Source organism: Leopardus geoffroyi, chromosome A2 (genome assembly GCF_018350155.1).
Source record: "Leopardus geoffroyi isolate Oge1 chromosome A2, O.geoffroyi_Oge1_pat1.0, whole genome shotgun sequence".
Lineage (NCBI taxonomy): Eukaryota > Metazoa > Chordata > Mammalia > Carnivora > Felidae > Leopardus > Leopardus geoffroyi.
The window spans coordinates 157,204,615-157,222,761 of NC_059331.1; the positions used below are offsets into that span (position 1 = coordinate 157,204,615).

General features: G+C 48.0%; 1 long non-coding RNA gene across 1 annotated transcript; it reads right to left on the bottom strand.

Moving 5' to 3' along the window:
* Positions 1–8,300: 8,300 nt before the first annotated feature.
* Positions 8,301–10,255, bottom strand: LOC123607692. The gene is made up of 3 exons (XR_006716854.1): positions 9,817–10,255; positions 8,957–9,084; positions 8,301–8,411 (listed from the first exon to the last, which is right to left on the bottom strand). It is a non-coding gene; the product is annotated as an uncharacterized LOC123607692 (long non-coding RNA).
* Between the last annotated feature and the right edge of the window lie 7,892 nt (positions 10,256–18,147).

Genomic DNA, 18,147 nt, shown 5'->3' on the forward strand with positions numbered 1-18,147 from the left:
TCCAGGAGACATAATAGAGATGGAGAAAGTTACAAATGTCATCTAGTCCCCACCCCACAGCCCGCTTGACCCAAGGAGAGCCTCCTTCCCCAAATCTTTACAGCTGCTTCCTTGTCTCCCTCAGACAACACCCCCAGCTCCCCAGTATTCAACTCCCAGCACTAGGAAGTTAACTTCTTCTGCCTCTGTCCCTCTCTCTGGTTTCTAAGTAGGTCTTTCGGAACCAATACTGGGCATCCCGTCCATCCTTCCCCAGGTGAAACTGAGCAAAGACAGGTTAGATGTAAGGCAATCCTAACATTTATTGCATGAACGGGGACACTACTGAGAGCGAGAGACGGGATTCTGGGACAAAGGAGGTGAATAAGGATTGTCCCGGCAAAGTAGGATATGTGGCCTTTCCAATTAAAGGGGCTCCCAAGTGGGGTGCCTGGTGGCTCAGTCGGTTAAGCATCCGACTTCGGCTCAGGTCATGATCTCGTGGTCTGTGAGTTTGAGCCCTGCATCGGGCTCTGTGCTGACAGCTCGGAGCCTAGAGTCTGCTTCAGATTGTGTCTCCCTCTCTCTCTGTCCCTCCCCAGCTTGTGTTCTCTCTTTCGCAAAAATAAATAATTTTTTAAATTTTTTAAAAAATAAAAATAAAGGGGCCACCAAAGAGTTTCTGGGTTCAGAGTTATCCCTGTAATGGGACAGCACTGAAGCAACTCATCATTGGCCCAGGCCTGTCTGCCTCTTCCAACTCAAGATTCACTTAAACTTCATCCCATTGAAGAAACCTGTGGGCAGAAGGTAATCTAGGGACAAACTCCACAAGTGAGACCAGTACAGGGGCAAAACATGCTTACTGAATGAAGAAACTTAGAAGCAAAACATCTCTAGGAGGATGTCTAGGGCCCCCAAGTTCTCACCATCGCTGGGACACAGCCGGACTCGTCATGGGCAGCTCCCCAGGAAAAGAACCTCAACCCTGTGACCTTTAGAGATTTACTTAGAAATTAAGAGGGAAAAGGGAGCATCCAACTGGTCATGTAATCAGAAGAACATCCTGGTGGGGGATGATATTCCTATGGAGAAGGGCTGCTCAAGCCACTGTCACTTGCCCAGAAGAATTTTTCTGTCAGCACAAGTATCCGTCAAAGACCCACACACCTTCCTACTGCATGGCTCATGGCCAAGCTACACAGGCTGGGCAATGGGGATGGGGGAAGAAGGTGCTGGGACCATCCAAGAGACAAAGATGTTTTTTCTCTCTTAAGTAAATAACTACGGAGGAGGGAGGGGGGAGAAGAAAGAGAATAGGATTGTAGAACAAGGTGGGGGGAAGATCCTGATAGATACTAATATATCCATTTCCTGCCATAAGACATTTCCTTATTTTTCTTCTTCCATAGGGACCCAGGGAAGGGCAGCCTGACTGATCTCAGCCCCTAACAGTCAGTGTGACACACAGCCCTAAATGTCCTATGTAGGAGGAGCATTCGTGAGATCATGGATGTGAGAATAGAGGACTGGTACTTGAGCCCTCTCTTGAAACTATACGTGTACCACAAAAACACGCTCATGCCTACACATATTTTCATTTAGGGGTGCTAGCAGATGCTGGTGGAGATCACAAATGGCTACAACACCCATATCAATTCTCAGCATGATGCCTGACATACGGATGGATTGCTCTTCTGCTCACCCACTGACCTCTTCTCAAACTTTCATCACCCGGTTCACTTTTGCCCTGTCCATGGAAATTACTCTATGCCCGTATAAGACACAGAGCCTGGAAGGCCATCAAGCCTGGACAACAATTTTAATTATGGTTCATTCCCATTGCTTGTGGCAGACTCCCATAGTTACCAGAAGGGTGACTGCTTGGCCTTGATAACCCCATAATCTGAGATGTTAACCAAACAAAATGTTTCCTGCCTCAGTCCACAGTTGGATATCCTCCCCTCCCATCTTGGAGACTTTCTTCTCTCGAGCTGTGTTTATGGAGCTGAGGTCCCCGGGTTCCTTAACATAATATACCTGTCTGTTTCTCTTTAGGGTTTACTGTGACAGCACCGAACCATGTCCTGAATCATGTCCTTCCAACAGAGGACATAGTCTCTGCTCACCACATGCCCACAGTCCCAATTACATTGGGACTCTCCTCCATTTCCACCCACTATCTTTACTTTTTTGTACTTCACTCCTAATAGGGTTCCCTCCTTGGGAAACATGGGGTCCCAGAGATCAGTGAGTGGATCTGTATGTCAACAAGAAGGACCTGAAAATGAGCCCACAGCTGTGACTATCTCCCCAGGATAGTGTCATCAGCCAGCTCTAACTTATCTCAGCTGTCCTCCGTGAGTATGAAGTGTGGTCTTCACAGGAGACTGAACCCCAGGGCTTCCTGTGGACCCAGTGCCCTACTGCTTCCCGATCAAACTCATTGACATAAAGAAGTGGTTTTTAAGATAGTGGCTTGAGGGTGGTCCTGGGCATGACCACTCCTGCCTAAGTCCTGGGCCACTCCAGCGATTCCAGCTCGGTCCTCTGGAACCCTCACTCCCACGGTAAGACTTTTTCTTGACTGGGGTGGGGAATCATATACACTCTGGGTGGTAAGGAAGCATGCATTGCAGTCTTGCACCCCCCCAGTTATGCTTGACCTGTCCTGGGAACAGAGAACCACCCACCTGAGCAGGCCATTTCATCACTGGGTGGCTCTCATGAAGAATTCTCTCCTGTTTGCGTATCCATCCATCCCATTGTAGCGCCCCTCGTTGGCCATCATGGTGCTCCCATGAGAACACTTCCTGTGACAGCTAGCAAGCCCACCCCAGCTGAGTCCACATGTCTGTGAGAGACAGAATGGACAGAACCCTTAAAAGCTTGAGCGTGCAGCGGAGGGAAAGCATACAGCAGAGAGAGGAGAACAGGATGACAACAAAGAATATAGACTTTTAAGCCAAAGACACCGAGGTTCCAGCTTCAGCTCTGCTCTTATCAGCTATACGATCACGTTGGAGACTCAGCTTCCCTTCCTATAAAATGGGCTGAATCACAACCCTGACTTCATAAGGTGGCTTCATCTTATTAACGCACACGCTATGCAACGCACAGGATGTTTTCCTCAGGTGGCCCAGTTTGAAGCACTTCTGACTCTCCCCAGCCCAGCCACCCTCTTCTGAAAACATTTATGTTTGTTTTTACCCTCCCACTTTTCTAAATGCGTGGTGCTCGGCCAGGAAGGCAGCACCAGGTGGGCTCTGACCTACATAGGGGAGAGAGAGAGCTCTGCCTCCTCAGTTTCGATGCCGTCCACACTGGGACCGTTAGAGCAATGTTCAACATCCTGTACCCGCTCGCAGAGCTCACTTTTGACTCAGACCCTGGGTCTTTCTCACAGGTCTTGCAAATGAGCCATATGCTGCTTTCCTGCGTGCAGACCTTTGCTCTTCTCTTTCTGGGGCAGGGGGGGCAGGCGGAGGAGGGGAAACAGGAAGCCTTGTTTCATTTTGTCGCAGTTCGTCAGCTCATCTCTCCAACCGGTCTAGTTTCTGAGGAGTCTAAAGCTGTGGTCATCGTATTCACCCCTCCCTCCAACTGCCACTCAGGTCTGACCGTCGCGCCTTTCTCGTCCTTACACAAGTGGCTCATGACGTTCATAGCGAGATCACAGCTCAGTATGGAGCCCACGTTCCTCTGAGCTTCGTCCGAGATCCAGGAGCTGCTCTGACACAGAGCATTCGCTTCTGGTCCCCCTCCGTCCACAGCCGCGCGGCCCTGGACAGCTCATGTCGCTTCCTGCGCCTCCATCTCCTCGGCTGTGAAGTAACGAGATGGGGTAGAATGGTGTCTAAATAATCTCCAAACTCTGCTCTTCTGATTCGGTGATCTGAGGTCTGCAGGCCCCGAATCACCATGAGGGAGATAACTCAGGGGATCTAAGTTCTCCCCAGACCCAAATCACTCACTGAGCCACCGAGCCTCAGAGGCTGCCTCTGATGTGAGGGGGATGGGCTGACCCGGGAACCCCGTGCTAATAACCGGCACCTGGAGCCTGACACCTGTTCCCTGGCCCTCCTCCAGGAAAGAGGCCAGGCCCCGAAGGAGGAGAAGAAACTAGTGTTGAAAGGACAGCGGCCTGGAATCAAAGGCAGGAAGTAAAGAGATGCAGGTTGGGGTCTTTGAGGAGACAACTGGGGCAGGTTTGGGGGTGTCTGAGCCCAGTGCGGGCTGCTGAGCTGTTTATCTCTGAGCAACATCAGCCCAAGTAACAACAGACACCCACCTGCCCCTGGAGCATCTCAGGGACTCACAACAGGATGTGGTTTGACATTTACCAGGTCCTGCATCTGGGGGCCTGTGAAAGTCCTTCCCCCCACCACCCGCCCTCTGAGGACCACGAGAACCACACTCACCACATCCCCATCCCGCCCCCACCCCTTCCCTGCCTCTCTTTCTACCTGGGCCTCAGACGAGCACCCTGGCGGTGGAAAGAAAATACAGCTACAGAGAGGAGAGGAAAACCCCTCTGGAGGGGGAATCTAGGCACCTGAGCGTCTCATGCAGACCTCCCCGCCCCCAACCCGGCATCTACACCTGCTGGAGGTGGACCCCCCCCACCGACCCCCCGCCCCAGCAGAGGCCGCAGGGGGCACCTTGGAGATAGTGAGGAATGAAAACAGCTTGCAAAACTGCTCTGACCCAACTGGGGTCCCTTCTGGCCCCACATCCCTCAGGCAACTCCCTCCTCCCACCTGTCCCCTAAATGGACCCCCCACCCCCGCTTGTGCCCCCCCAGCTTCCTTCCAGTCATCTAATGAGAGGGGCTAATGAGTCACAGGAAAAAGAGCCCTAGATAATCAACAGACTGAAAATGGACGGTCCCTGGGTATCTGGGCAGGTGTCTGTGTGCCTGACTCGCTGGGTTTCTCGAAGCATCGTCCCCTACTGCTAAGGTCTGCAAGGTCTGCGTGACAGATATTTTCTACCCCATCTGGGGAAGAGGAGGAGGGAGACCTGAGTGCAGAGACAACAGAAAACCAGAGAGAGACAAAACCCTGAAGGAGGGACTAGGAAATGACAGGCTCTACAACAGGCCAAGCCGGCTTTGCAGCAGCTCACAGGGCTGGGACACGCTCAACCCAAAGCATATAATCCTGGACAAAAAGACGAAGCAGCCCAATTTCAGTGTCACCAGCTCCCCAAACCTGGGCCTTCCCCATCTTCCTTGGCTAGAGAGAGGCCCCGGCTTTCTCCCTATCAGTCCCAGGAGTGCGTGGAGTTTTGCTGGCCACCAGCGTGTAGCTTGGGGTCTTCCACATGTCGGTGGCCTAGGAATGACAAGCGTGGGAATGGTTTTCCTGACACACCTCCAGAGTCCGCCAAGAACGGGGTCCTGGCACCTCTCCTAGAGAGGAGGCAGCTTCCTCTGCCCCAGGCGTAAGTGAGACTGGTGACTTCCTGGCAGGAGATGGTGTCTGGGCTGCTTTCCTCTGTCCCCTGAAATTAAGGCGACTGTAGATCTCCGAGCCCTTTGACATGGGGAAACCGTTAGGGACGAGGACTCATAGTCATGACTAGGGCAGGAACGTGGAGGATAGGAATTTGTCTTGATGAATTTGGATGGTTTTCGAGTCTCTCCTCGACTAGCCTCCCCTGACCTACTAATGTCCTCTCGTCTCTCTGTCGCTCGGCGCAATGATCAGAGCTGTTCACTCACGGCTTTCCTGGAACTCACGATATCCACTGGGACCTCCACATTTCTACTGAAACAGACTCTGGCTGAGAATGACATTCTGTTTATCTAAATACTAGACTCCTAAAAACCTAACACTCGCTAAAATTCTATCTCCCTCATGAGGTTTTCCAGAACTTCTGAATATCTTATAGGAATGAAAAATCTGTCTTAACCCTCCTACCAACTCCACCTGACGAGTGGTGATTACCCGGAACCCTTTCAGTTAGGAAGGATTCTGAAGCTGCATGAAACCCCACCAGAAAGCACCCCTATCGGAATGGGTACCACACAGGATGAAAATTTCGCGGGCTTGCCATCTGAGTGTGCTCAGCATTTTAAAATATTTAATAAATAGTTAAAATTTAATGTTTTTTTTTTAAATAAGTCTTTCTTTTGGGTGAGTTGGAATCAAAATATCTTGTAAGCTAAAAGAGGAAAATAATATCCGTTGAAAATCAGACCCTGTAATAGGGCTTTATAACATGACATCACCTCATTTAATATACTTAATCCAATGAGTTTGACAGTTGAGGAAAGAGAAATGATATAATTCGCCCAAGGTTAAGACAACTAGTAAATTTAGCCTCAAAAACTAAATGCCTTAAAAATATACAGACAGTGAAAAGATCAGGGAAAGAGAGGAGAAGTCAACAGGTGAAGTGCAGGAGATCTGGGACAGTAAGACTGTTTACAGGACGCTGCCATGGGGAATACAGGACACAGCATATTTGTCAAAAACCATAGACAGGTAAGACATAAAAAGTAACAGGGGCGCCTGGGTGGCTCAGTCAGTTGAGTGTCCAACTTCGGCTCAGGTCGTGATTTCACGGTTGATGGGTTCAAGCCCTGCATCGGGCTCTATGCCGACAGCTCAGAGCCTGGAGCCTGCTTCGGATTCTGTGTCTCCCTCTCTCTGCCCCTGCCCCACTGTCACTCTGTTTCTCTCTCGCGCTCTCTCAAAAATAAATAAAATTTTTTAAAAACGTAACAAATATACCACACCAATGTCAGATGTTAATAACAGGAAACAGGGGGATCAGAGGAACAAATGTGAGAACTTTCTCTGTTATCTGCTCAGTTTTTATGTGAAACTAAGCCTGTTCTAAAGTCTATTAACTCCAAGTTATCAGACAGCACTGTTTCGGGGAGAGATCCAATTCCACCAACGTTCAATAATCAGTTAACAAATAAACATTGGCTTGAAACATCGTTTACTCTTCATTGAGAACCAAACTTGTGCCGTAAAAGCATCTTTCCTTTTGTGGTCATGGCATTACTGATTGCTTTCGTCAATTAATATTCTCACACATAGGGAAAAAAGCAAACCAAGAGCCTTGATTAAAACCATGCTGTGACTAGGCCCAGCACCGTCTTGAGTGCACTCCATTTTTTTCTTTTTTGATCCCTGTGATGGCTCAGAGTGCCCAGCACATAATAGCTGCTTAATACGTAAGTAGATACTGAAGGGGCGATAGGAGCCCCGGGGCATTATTAAATACCGTCTCCAACACTACGGTCTCTGTCTCAGATTTCCCTCTGCAAATCGAATGATGCTGAAAATAAAAACAAATGTCTGAATTGTCCCAGATGAAGAGATCCCAGGGACAGAGTATTTTAAGATTCTTGTGCCCCCTTGTGGAGCACAAGGGACATTAGAAAAGAAAACCTTGTTAAGAATAAGGAGGACGAGGGACGAATGAGGGACTCAGGGATGAGGAAGGAAGTTTGGTTGCCAGGGAAACCGTGGCATCTCTTCCCAGCCACCCCCAGAAGCCTTTTCCTCTCCTTCATGCTCATCCAAATAATTTCTCTTTTTAGGGTTTTAGCATCATACACGCGTGCCCTCATCCTTTTCCTGTCTCTTGTATCTCTTTGGTCACCATCTGCTTCTCTGCTCCCTCTTTCGCTACAAGGGAAGGGATGAGACACAGTGGAACACGAATTAAAAAGCCTAAAATCCAAATCAATAGTCAAAATCCCTCAGTGTGATTTCTGCTACTAACAAACGCGCACTTCTAGCCGACACGAGAACAGTCGGCTGGACGCCTTGGCTCCTCCCCGCCACAGAGCCTCACCCAAGCTCCCCCAAGATGTCTCCTTGCCACAGAAAGATCAACAAAAGGAGACTCTCCAGGTGACTGAAATTAACCAAGTAAGTCACCTGAGTCGGCATCTTCGTAATTGTCCACCTGTCCGCCACCACACCACATCCTGCTGCAGGTGTTTCCCGACTCTCTCACTCCCCAGTGTGGACAGACGGGACTTTGAGAGAACAGGGTGTGAGGCAGGGTCCAGCTCACTTTGAGGGCTGGAGGGTAACAGCCTAGGCTTAGGCATCCGTACACTGGGGACTTGACCGTGTATGTGCGATTCGCGGGGCCCGCACGTGAATACGTTTCTCTTCTCCCTGAGAACTTAATGAAGTTCTTTAGGAGAATCTGGCTGGATTCTGTTGTTCTCACATTGGCTGACAATCAGAAACCCAAATATCCTCCGCCCAACCCCAGAGGGAGGGCTCCCGGAGAGGGTGGGGTTTTTGCACAGATGTCTACCTCGCCCGGCTCAGTGTGAGACTCCAGGCGCAGAGGTAGAAGCCAGAGTCACTGAGGAGGAGCTTCTGAGAACTCAAGATGAACTGGCCGTCCTGGGGCCTGGAGGCTGTGAAGTTCCGTGGTGCCTCAGGGTCTACCTGGTGAACATTTAGGGAGTAGAAGAGCAGCTGGGGGGGCCCTCCCTCGGCCTGCCGGTACCAGTATAGATAAGGGTTTGATTCCCCCTTCACGATGCACTCCAGGGAGAGCGGGCTGCCCACAAGCTGCACCCTGACAGGTGGCCATTGGTGGATGGCCTGAGCGCTGACACCTGAGGGAAATGTGAAAGGCCACTTAGAGTGGAGGACCCCAGCCAAGCTTGCCTTCCTGCCTGACATAGGGGAGGCTCAGGCCCTCCCATGGCTCGGGCACGTGGGATCCATCAAAAAGAGTGGACTGCACCCTCTCTCTGGCCAAGGGCGCAGAGGGACACCGGGCAAGGGGAGACCACGAGAGCAAACGCCTTCCCAGAGGATAGAGAAAACGAAGATTCAGCACGCCAGCCCCTGGGATTCAAGTCCCATATTTATTCCAGAAAATGGAAGGAATGTACCAAAGAGGTCAATCCGACAGCTGAGGCTCTGGATGCGTGGGGTTGGCGTGAGGGCTTGAGGGGAGGCTTGCCAGAGAGAGCGGTACCCACCTAAGAAAGTGCCCAGGAGAAGGGCAAGGAGACAGCAGGACATAGTTCAAGCCAGCCTCGGCTCCTCTGGTACGGGTGGGCTCATCTGGGCCAGAGCTGTGGCTGTGGGGCCCCTCCCTCTCGCAGACCTGTTGCCACAGAACAGAGCGCTCATTTCCCCTCAAGCTGGGGCGGAAATGAGGCTGGTCTTTTCTTGTGTGATGAATCACCCCATCCTCCCTGGGAACCAGCTTTACCCTGCACTGGTTATCTTTATTGAAATCCTGCAAGTCCTAGTATGTAAATATATTTAATGACTCATTATTTCCCTGTAAACAACAGATGACTCTCTGGCTCCCCCTGGAGACCATCGAGAAGCTTCGAAACCATCAGAGAAAGGGTGACCCTGGCAGGATGATGAAAAGAGATCTCAGTCTCTGAAGCTGGAAACCGGCTTTAGGACATGTCACCTGGGTGGCTGGAAAGGAGACCAAAGCGGATCACAGCTCAAGAGATTTAGGTCTTCAGGGCATTCAAAGCAAAAAAAGGCTCAGTTCTGAGGGAAGGAAGCTGTTCCGACAGCCAACCGAGGGATCTGCAACCTCCTCGTCCCTGGCAGACAGAATCTGAGACCTGGACAGGCAGAGTCAACTACTGAACCCATCAAAGTTAGAACCTGGGTTCCGTGTGCCTCTAAGGACCTCACTAGATCTAATTTATGCTCCAAAATGCAACACGAGTAGTGGAAACGTCATGGGGACTTAGGATCAAACAGACTGGGGTTCAAATCACAGCCCTACCTCTTTCTGGTTTAGGAACTCTTAGAAAGTCCTGATCTTCAGTTCTGTCATCTATAAAAGTAAAAGGAGTATAATACTTACAAACTGGTTGACAGATGCATGTTGCCGGTTGCCGGGTACAGGCAACTCTTACAAGGGTCGGCTGTTTTTTGAAGTCCAGGGAAAGCCTGTGCCTGCAGTAGACGAGAAGATTTACAGTGGGGTGGGATGGGGGTGGGGGGCTGAGGGAATGACAGAGACGCAAGAAGCATTGCCAGACCATCAGTCCATAATAGCTAAGGCTGAGAATCTGCTAGGCAGCTGGTAGAACCTCATTCTGCTGAAATGAGTCGTAAGACCCCAAGATGGCGGGAAGATGGCCGACGCGTGCCTCAGAACCTCCTCTGCCCTCTTCCTGTGCCGTGCTCTGTCCCCTGAACGATTCGTTTTCAAAACAATTATTCACTTTGGGTTGCATGTGATGGAGTGGTTTAAGGTGAGCACCTAGGAAAGGAGGCAGTAGAAGTGACCCAACAGGGAGAGTGAGCCTGCAGCACATTGGGCATTTGTGATGCGTCCCATTTCATCAGGGTCGAGTAACACAATTCAAAGTTCACGCTGGGGTTCTGGCTTCTAACAGAGTTTCAGCTGCCACACTGTATTTGTGGGACCGTATTCTGGGTTTTTTTTTTTTTTTAATCCTTTTCAGTTGAATGAATCCTTTTATAGTATTTATTTAAATATTGGTAAAGCAAGTAGTAAGCATAGCATGCATCCTGTGAACATTTAGAACACATGAAAAATTGCTGTAGCCAATTAGTTGTTCGATCTCCACTTTTACGTCTGTTGATAGGACTCAGTATAACATGTATGCAAGTCAGGGCTGCAGGGAGTAAGCCCAAGATGGACACGTGCCCACAGGCATACCCACAGCCTCTTTTCTCCTTTTCTTTCCCTTTCTGTCCTCCTTCCTGTCTGCTCCCAGCATTTGTACTGCTTGAGTGAAGGGAGGGAGACAGAGAGGGGCCGCAGACACAGGGAGAAGGGAACTGTTCTCCCTCTTGATGAGGCTGCATCATCTTTTCATTTGGCTGGCAGGCTTTCACACCAGCTAAGGCCGTGTGGGCCCCGCACGGCCCGTGAGAACGGACGGAACTCATCGCCCGCATTGGCTCAGTGTCAGCACCACGCACCAGAGCAATGCCGCCTTCCTCCCTAGAGACGGCACCACAGACTGGAGGGCGAAGAGACGTGTCCTCCAGATCAGGGCAACCAGCTGGCTCGTGACTCCCTGATCACTGTCACAACTCAGTAGCTTGGAGCTCCTTCCATATGGTTCATGCCTTAGAAAAATATCCCTCACTCTCCATCTCCATCTGCAATATTCCTTGTTCATCCAATTCATTCATATATTGAAATGTGCATGAGAATACAAGTCCTCTGCTCTGTTTCCGCCCATCTCCGAGCGGGAGGAACCAGCCATATCTCCGGCCCAGACGAGGAGGTGTCAACCAGACAAGCTGAACTGAAGGCTGGCTTGAGCTATACTGTCTCCTTGCCCTTCTGGGCACTTTCTTAGGTGGGCGCCCGCCTCTCTGGCAAGCCTCCCCTCAAATCCTCTTGCTACCATATTGGGTTTCTTTCTCCATGCTAGATTCTTAATGAATCACTACTGACAGGATATAGCTTTATGCGTGAGGAGAATGACAATAAATAGAACTCTTCTCTTTTTCATTTTAAAACTGAAATCTCTCCCTAAATGATGGATTTGAAAGATTCTTACAGGATCTATTTGTTCCTCTATAAAGGAGTTAAAAATTACTTGGGCTAATGGAAAGGGAGGCGAGTCAACAAAGGAGATGTTCCTGAACTTCTCTGATCTCTCTCTCTCTGTGCCCTGGCTCTACATCCTGATCAGGAAAAGAAATGAGAGACAGGTGCAGAATCAGAAGCTCAAAGTTTCTTGCAGACGACAGTGATTCTAATTTCCAGGGTGAGGACTACAAGGTCCCCGGTCCCCCTGTGTCACAGACTGGGAAGTAGAAATGGCTTGTGGTAAGCAGAGTAATGCCCCTGCCAAGTTGTCAACATCCTCATTCCCAGAACCTGTGAATATGTTGGGTTACATAGCAAAGGGGAATTAGGGTTGAAGGTAGAATGAAGGTTCCTAATCAGCTTTGTGTAAAATAGGGACATTATCTTGGATTATCCAGGTGTGCCCAATGTAAGCACGAGAATCGTAAACGTGGAAGGGGAAAACAGAAGAGAAAGAGGTTTGCTGATGGAAACAGGGTCGGAAAGATGCTATGTTTCTGGCCTTGAAGACCGACGGGGGCCACGAGCCAAGGAATGCAGATGGCCTCTAGAAACGGCGAAAGGCCAGGAAATGGATTCTCTCCTAGAACCTTCAGAAAGGAACTCAGCCCAGCTGACACCTTGGTGTTAGCTCAGCAAAACCTGCGTCAAACTTCTGAATTACGGAACTGTAAGATAATAAATGTGCATTGTTTTTGGCCACTAAGTTTGTGGCAATTTATTACGGCAGCAATGGAAAACAAAGACGTGTCTCCACAATGCTTCTTGACAGAGAGACCCAAAACAGTCTCTAAGGACCCCCAGGAACTCAGGATAGATCCGGTATAGCTATGCTCTCACTCGTGTCAGAACAGATGAACTGGGAGAAGCCACCAAGACTGGAGAGACCTCCTGGTTGAAATAGGAAAGACATAGAGCATCCTGCATGGATCAGCAGAGGTTGAGGAACAGACACACCAAAGAGGAGCAGACATAGGTGGAGACAGATGGTGAACACCCAGTATGAATGAGAATTCTGCGGAAAAGATGAACAATGACCAAAGACCGAGTACCCTGCCTGACAATGTCTTGACACTTTGTTGTTTGTTTTACTTTTTAAAGAACACATCTCTCGATTCATTTTTTTTAACGTTTATTCATTTTTAAGAGACAGAGAGAGACAGAGCACGAGCAGGGGAGGGGCAGTGAGAGAGGGACACACAGAATCTGAAGCAGGCTCCAGGCTGTGAGCTGTCAGCACAGAGTCTGGCGTGAGGCTCAAATTCACCAACTGTTGAGATCAGGACCTGAGTGGAAATGGAACGCTTAACCGACCGAGCCACCCAGGCACTCCAATTCCTTGACACTTTGTAAGTTCTCCATAACTTAGATACCACCAGGAAGAAGGATGAGGAGAAAAGCATGGCCTACCTGACAAACCCCCAAATAAACCAGATGTATCCCGATGGAATGGGGACTTAAAAATAAAATTGTAGGGGCGCCTGGGTGGCGCAGTCGGTTAGGCGTCCGACTTCAGCCAGGTCACGATCTCGCGGTCCGTGAGTTCGAGCCCCGCATCAGGCTCTGGGCTGATGGCTCAGAGCCTGGAGCCTGTTTCCGATTCTGTGTCTCCCTCTCTCTCTGCCCCTCCCCCGTTCATGCTCTGTCTCTCTCTGTCCCAAAAATGAATAAACGTTGAAAAAAAAATTTAAAAAAAAAAATAAAATAAAATAAAATTGTATTGGGATATCTGGGTGGCTCAGTTGGTTAAGCATCTGACTTCGACTCAGGTCATGATCTCATGGTTCGTGGGCTCGAGCCCCATGTCAGGCTCCGTGCTGGCAGTCAGTGCCTAGAACCTGCTTTCATTTCTGTGTCTCCCTCTCTCTGCCTCTCCCTACTCACAGGGCCTCTCTGTCTCTCTCTCCCCCCAAAAAATAATAAATGTTAAAACAATTTTTTAATAAAAATAAAATAAAATATTAACTTTAGAAAATAAAATTATTTTGCCTACCCATACTTGGGGTCCCAGATTTCATTGCCAACTTACATGCATGTTAACTTCAACATTAAAGAGGTGCTAAGGAAAACACAAAAATAAATAAGATGTGATACTTGCCTTCCGATAACTTATATCCACCGAGGAAGGTAAGAGGTGGAAAAGTCATTCGGACGGCAAATGGTAAAGGAGTTTGGAGAGTTCTGCTTCCCTCTATGATGAAGAAACTGGTATCCAATTAGTCCCCTATATTAGTTTCCTTGGGCCACTGTAACCAAGTCCTGCACACCGTGTGGCTTAGAACACCAGAAATTTATTGTCTCACAATTCTGGAGTTTAGAAGTCCAAAATCAAGATGACGGCAGGGCCATGCTCCCTCTGAAATGTGGAGGGAAATTCTCTCTTGCCCGTTCCTACCTCTGTTGGCTTACTGGCAATGTTTGGCGCTCCTTTGGTTGGTAGCTACCTCCGAAATTCCAACTCTGCCCCTGTCATCACATGGTGCTGTCCCTGCACGTCCCCCCTGACATGGCGGTCTTCTTTTCAGAACACCAGTCCTCTCAGATCAGGAGCCCACGCTGCTCCACTAGGACCTCATCCTGACTCAACGGATCGCACCCGCAATGACCCTGGAGCCGGTGAAAAGATCTTGCAAAAGCCTTGCAGAAACGAAAATAATTCAGAACTGGGAGACACACACTACAAGAAATGTTAAAGGATATCTTTCAGGCAGAATGAAAAAAATAGAAAAGTCCAGATGGAATCTGTAAGGCAGCTGTCAGGGAAGGCTGGGGGCTAGGATGAAAAAGGAGGGAAAAAGCTTACATGTACAGCACTGACTAATATCATGAACATAAATATTTCCTCCAGGGCCAAAGTCACGCCGTCTACGGTTTAACGACTAGCGCATGATATTTGCGAGTATTTAACATTTGGGTCTCATGAACTGCAAGCCAGCTACAAAATATGACTGATGAAATGTCAATACTAAATATGTGATAAATGTAAAAATGACATTTTTATTTTTTAAATATTTTAAAAAATAACTGATTTTCTACTGCCAACCAAAATGAAGTAAGGGACAAAATACAAAAACCAATAGTGGCTAGGGGGTCCCCAGGTGGCTGTCAGTGAATCACTTGACTTCTGCTCAGGTCATGATCTCATGGTTTGTGAGTTCAAGCCACACATCAGGCTCTCTGATGTCAGCGCAGAGCCCGCTTTGGATCCTCTGTCCCCCTCTCTCTCTGCTCCTCCCCCACTTGCACGATCTCTCAAATACATAAATAAATAAATAAACAAACAAACAAACAAGCAAACAATAGTGGTTAGGGGCACCTAGGTGACTCAGTTGGTTAAGTGTCGGATTCTTGATTTCAGCTCAGGTCATGATCTCAAGGTTTATCAGTTCAAGTCCCATGTCGGGCTCTGTGCTGACAGTGCAGAACCTACTCGGAATTCTCTTTCCCTCTCCCTGCCCTTACCCCACTCATTCTCTCTGTCTCTCAAAATAAATAAATAAATTTTTAAAAATTAAAAAAAAAATAGTGGTTAAGGCATTAGACATCAGGCAAGGAAGAACAGGAAAAGTCAGGTGAATTTTATAATTGCCGGAGCTGCTCCTTTGAGAGAATTTCCGGGCTGTGGCAAACAGGGGGGAATCCCAGGCGGAGACCAGCAACCCCTTTGAGCTGCGAAGGGAGAGCCACCCAGAAAGAGAATTTGAGAGATCTTCACATCGTTAGTATTTAGCAGAGTGCTGATCAGAGCACAGATGCAAAGAAACTATCTGAGACGGGAAACACCACCATCCAAAAGGATTAAAGAGAACAGTGACTGGATTTCACATGGGGCCAGAAATAGTGCATATTCTCACCAGCCAGATCAGAAAAACTTAAAATTCACGGGGCATTGTGTAGAGAACTCAGAAGTGTTTTTGCCTCAGGGGTGGAGAATAATTATCCCTAGCCTAAATGCTGGTCTGGTCCCACCTGACAAATATTTAAAGCCAGACACAAAAGAACCAAGTGTTTCCAAGTTGTTTCCAAGTGAGTTAACTGTGTTCTAAAATAGAGCCCAAGAATATTTATAGGAATATAAAAATCCCAATACAAAAGTAGAATTCAACGCGTGGTATGCCATAAAAAAATTACCAGGCATGCAAAGGAGAGGAAAAATATAATTCACGATGAGGAGAAAAATGAATCAATAAGAACTAACCCAGAACTGACACGGATACGAGAATTAAAAGACAAAGATATTAGCACGGCTATTACAAGTTATCCCATATGTTCAAGAGCCTATAGGGAAGATGTAGCATGTTAAGGACAGACGTAGAAGATCTTTTTTTAAAAGCCCCAAATCAAACTCTTCGAGAGGAAAACTACAACATCTGAAATGAAAAACAAATACACTGGTAGAGATGAATGGCCTATCAGACAGTGCAGACAAAAAAACTATTAATGAACTAACATAGCATTAAACACAAACCAAAATGAAATAGAGCAAAAGAATTTTTCAAAAATAAACAGACCTTCAGTGAGGTATAGGACAACTTCAAATGTCCTAATATACTTGTAATTAGAGCCCCCCCTACAAAAGAAGAGTGATGGAAAGGGGGGAAAAAAATTACAAGGGGAGACTGGGTGGCTCAGTCGGTTAAGCATCCAACTTTAGCTTAGATCAGTATCTCATGGTTCAGGTTCGTGAGTTCAAGCCCCGCATGGGGCTCTGTGCTGACAGCTCGGAGCCTGGAGCCTGCTTCGGATTCTGTGTCTCCCTCTCTCTGTGCTCCTTCCCTGCTCATGCTCTCTCTCTCTCTCTCAAAAATGAATAAACATTAAAAAAATTACAAGAAATCATGACTGAAAAATTTCCAAATTTGATAAAACTCTAAACCCACAGATCCAAGAAGCTTGACAAAACCCAAGCATCACACACACACACACACACACACACACACACACACACACGCATATCCCTCCCCCAAGAATACCACAATCAAATTGCTCAAAACTATTGTTAGAGAGGGCCCCTGGGTGGCTCAGTAGGTTATGAGCCCTACTTAACCTCAGGTCATGCTCTAGCGGTTCGTGGGTTCGATCCCCGTGTCAGGCTCTGCACTGATAACTCAGAGCCTAGAACCTACTTCAGATTCTGTGTCTCCCTCTCTCTCTGCCCCTCCCCTGCTTGTGCTCTGTCACTCTCTCTCTCTCTCTCTTTCTCAAAAATAAACATTAAAAATTTTTAAAAAACATTGTTGTAGAGATCTTAAAAGCAGCCAGAGAATAAAGACCATTTCATACAGAGGAACAAGAGAAGGAAGCAGAAGTTTTCTTGATGAACACAATGCAAGAAGGAAAACAGTAGAGCAACACCTTTAGTAATAGAAAAATAGTATCAACCTAGGGATGCCTGTGTGGCTCAGTCAGTTAAGCACCTGACTCTTGATTTTGGCTCAGGTCATGATCTCACCATTTGTAAGTTCAAGCCCCACATCGGGCTCTGCAATGACATTGCAGAGTGTGCTTGGGATTTTCTCTGCCCTCTCTGCTCCTCCCCTGCCCTCTCTCTCTCTCTCTCTCTCTCAAAATAGGGGCCTGGGTGGCTCAGTCAGTTAAGTGTCTGACTTCAGCTCAGGTCATGACCTCACGGTTTGTGCTTTTGAGCCCCGCATCAGGCTCTGTGCTGACAGCTCAGAGCTTGGAGCCTGCTTCAGAGTCTGTGTCTCTCTCTCTCCTTGCCCCTCCCCTGCTCATGCTATGTCTCTCTCTCTCTCTCTCTCTCTCTCTCTTTCTCTCTCTCAAAAATAAAATAAAAACACTAAAATTTTTTTAAATACATAAATTTTTTAAAAAAAGGAAAAATAGTGTAAATCTATAATTCCATGCCAAGTGAAAAGCTTCATAAAATTCTTCTTCAATGTGCTTGTTCTTTCGCCAGATCTGCATTCTGGATGCCAGCTACCTTTTCCCTCTTCTGTCCATGGCCATCCTCATTACCGTCCCGGACAAGTTCAGGTCGTGGAGAGAGTAGCCTGTAAAAGTGGAACCGTGGGTCAGCTTGTCTTGGAAAGCAGTTCCATCATCACTTCATTTTTGTTTTTAATTTTTTTTTCAACGTTGATTTATTTTTGGGACAGAGAGAGACAGAGCAAAACGGGGGAGGGGCAGAGAGAGGGAGACACAGAATCGGAAACAGGCTCCAGACTCTGAGCCATCAGCCCAGAGCCCGACGCGGGGCTCGAACTCACGGACCGCGAGATCGTGACCTGGCCGAAGTCGGACGCTTAACCAACTGCGCCACCCAGGCGCCCCATCATCACTTCATTTTACACACGCTTCATGGTTTCTGGCATGAACCACTCCCCTGTCCCCCTTCACTGAAAGTGATTCATCCAACTTCTAGTAGACAAAGTTAAGTCTCCATCTAGGGAGAATTCTGCTGGTTAGAAAATAAGGTTTTTCTCCTTGTTGTTACCCACAAAAATTGGTAAAATTACAAGGATTGTTGGGGAGGGTGATAAGTATAATTTAGTGCTCGGATCTTGAAGTTACAGTGGCCCAATTCATCAGGGAAAAAGTCCAAGTGAAAGACCAGAGTTTTAGTGAGATATCAGGACTGACTGGGGAGTACTTACA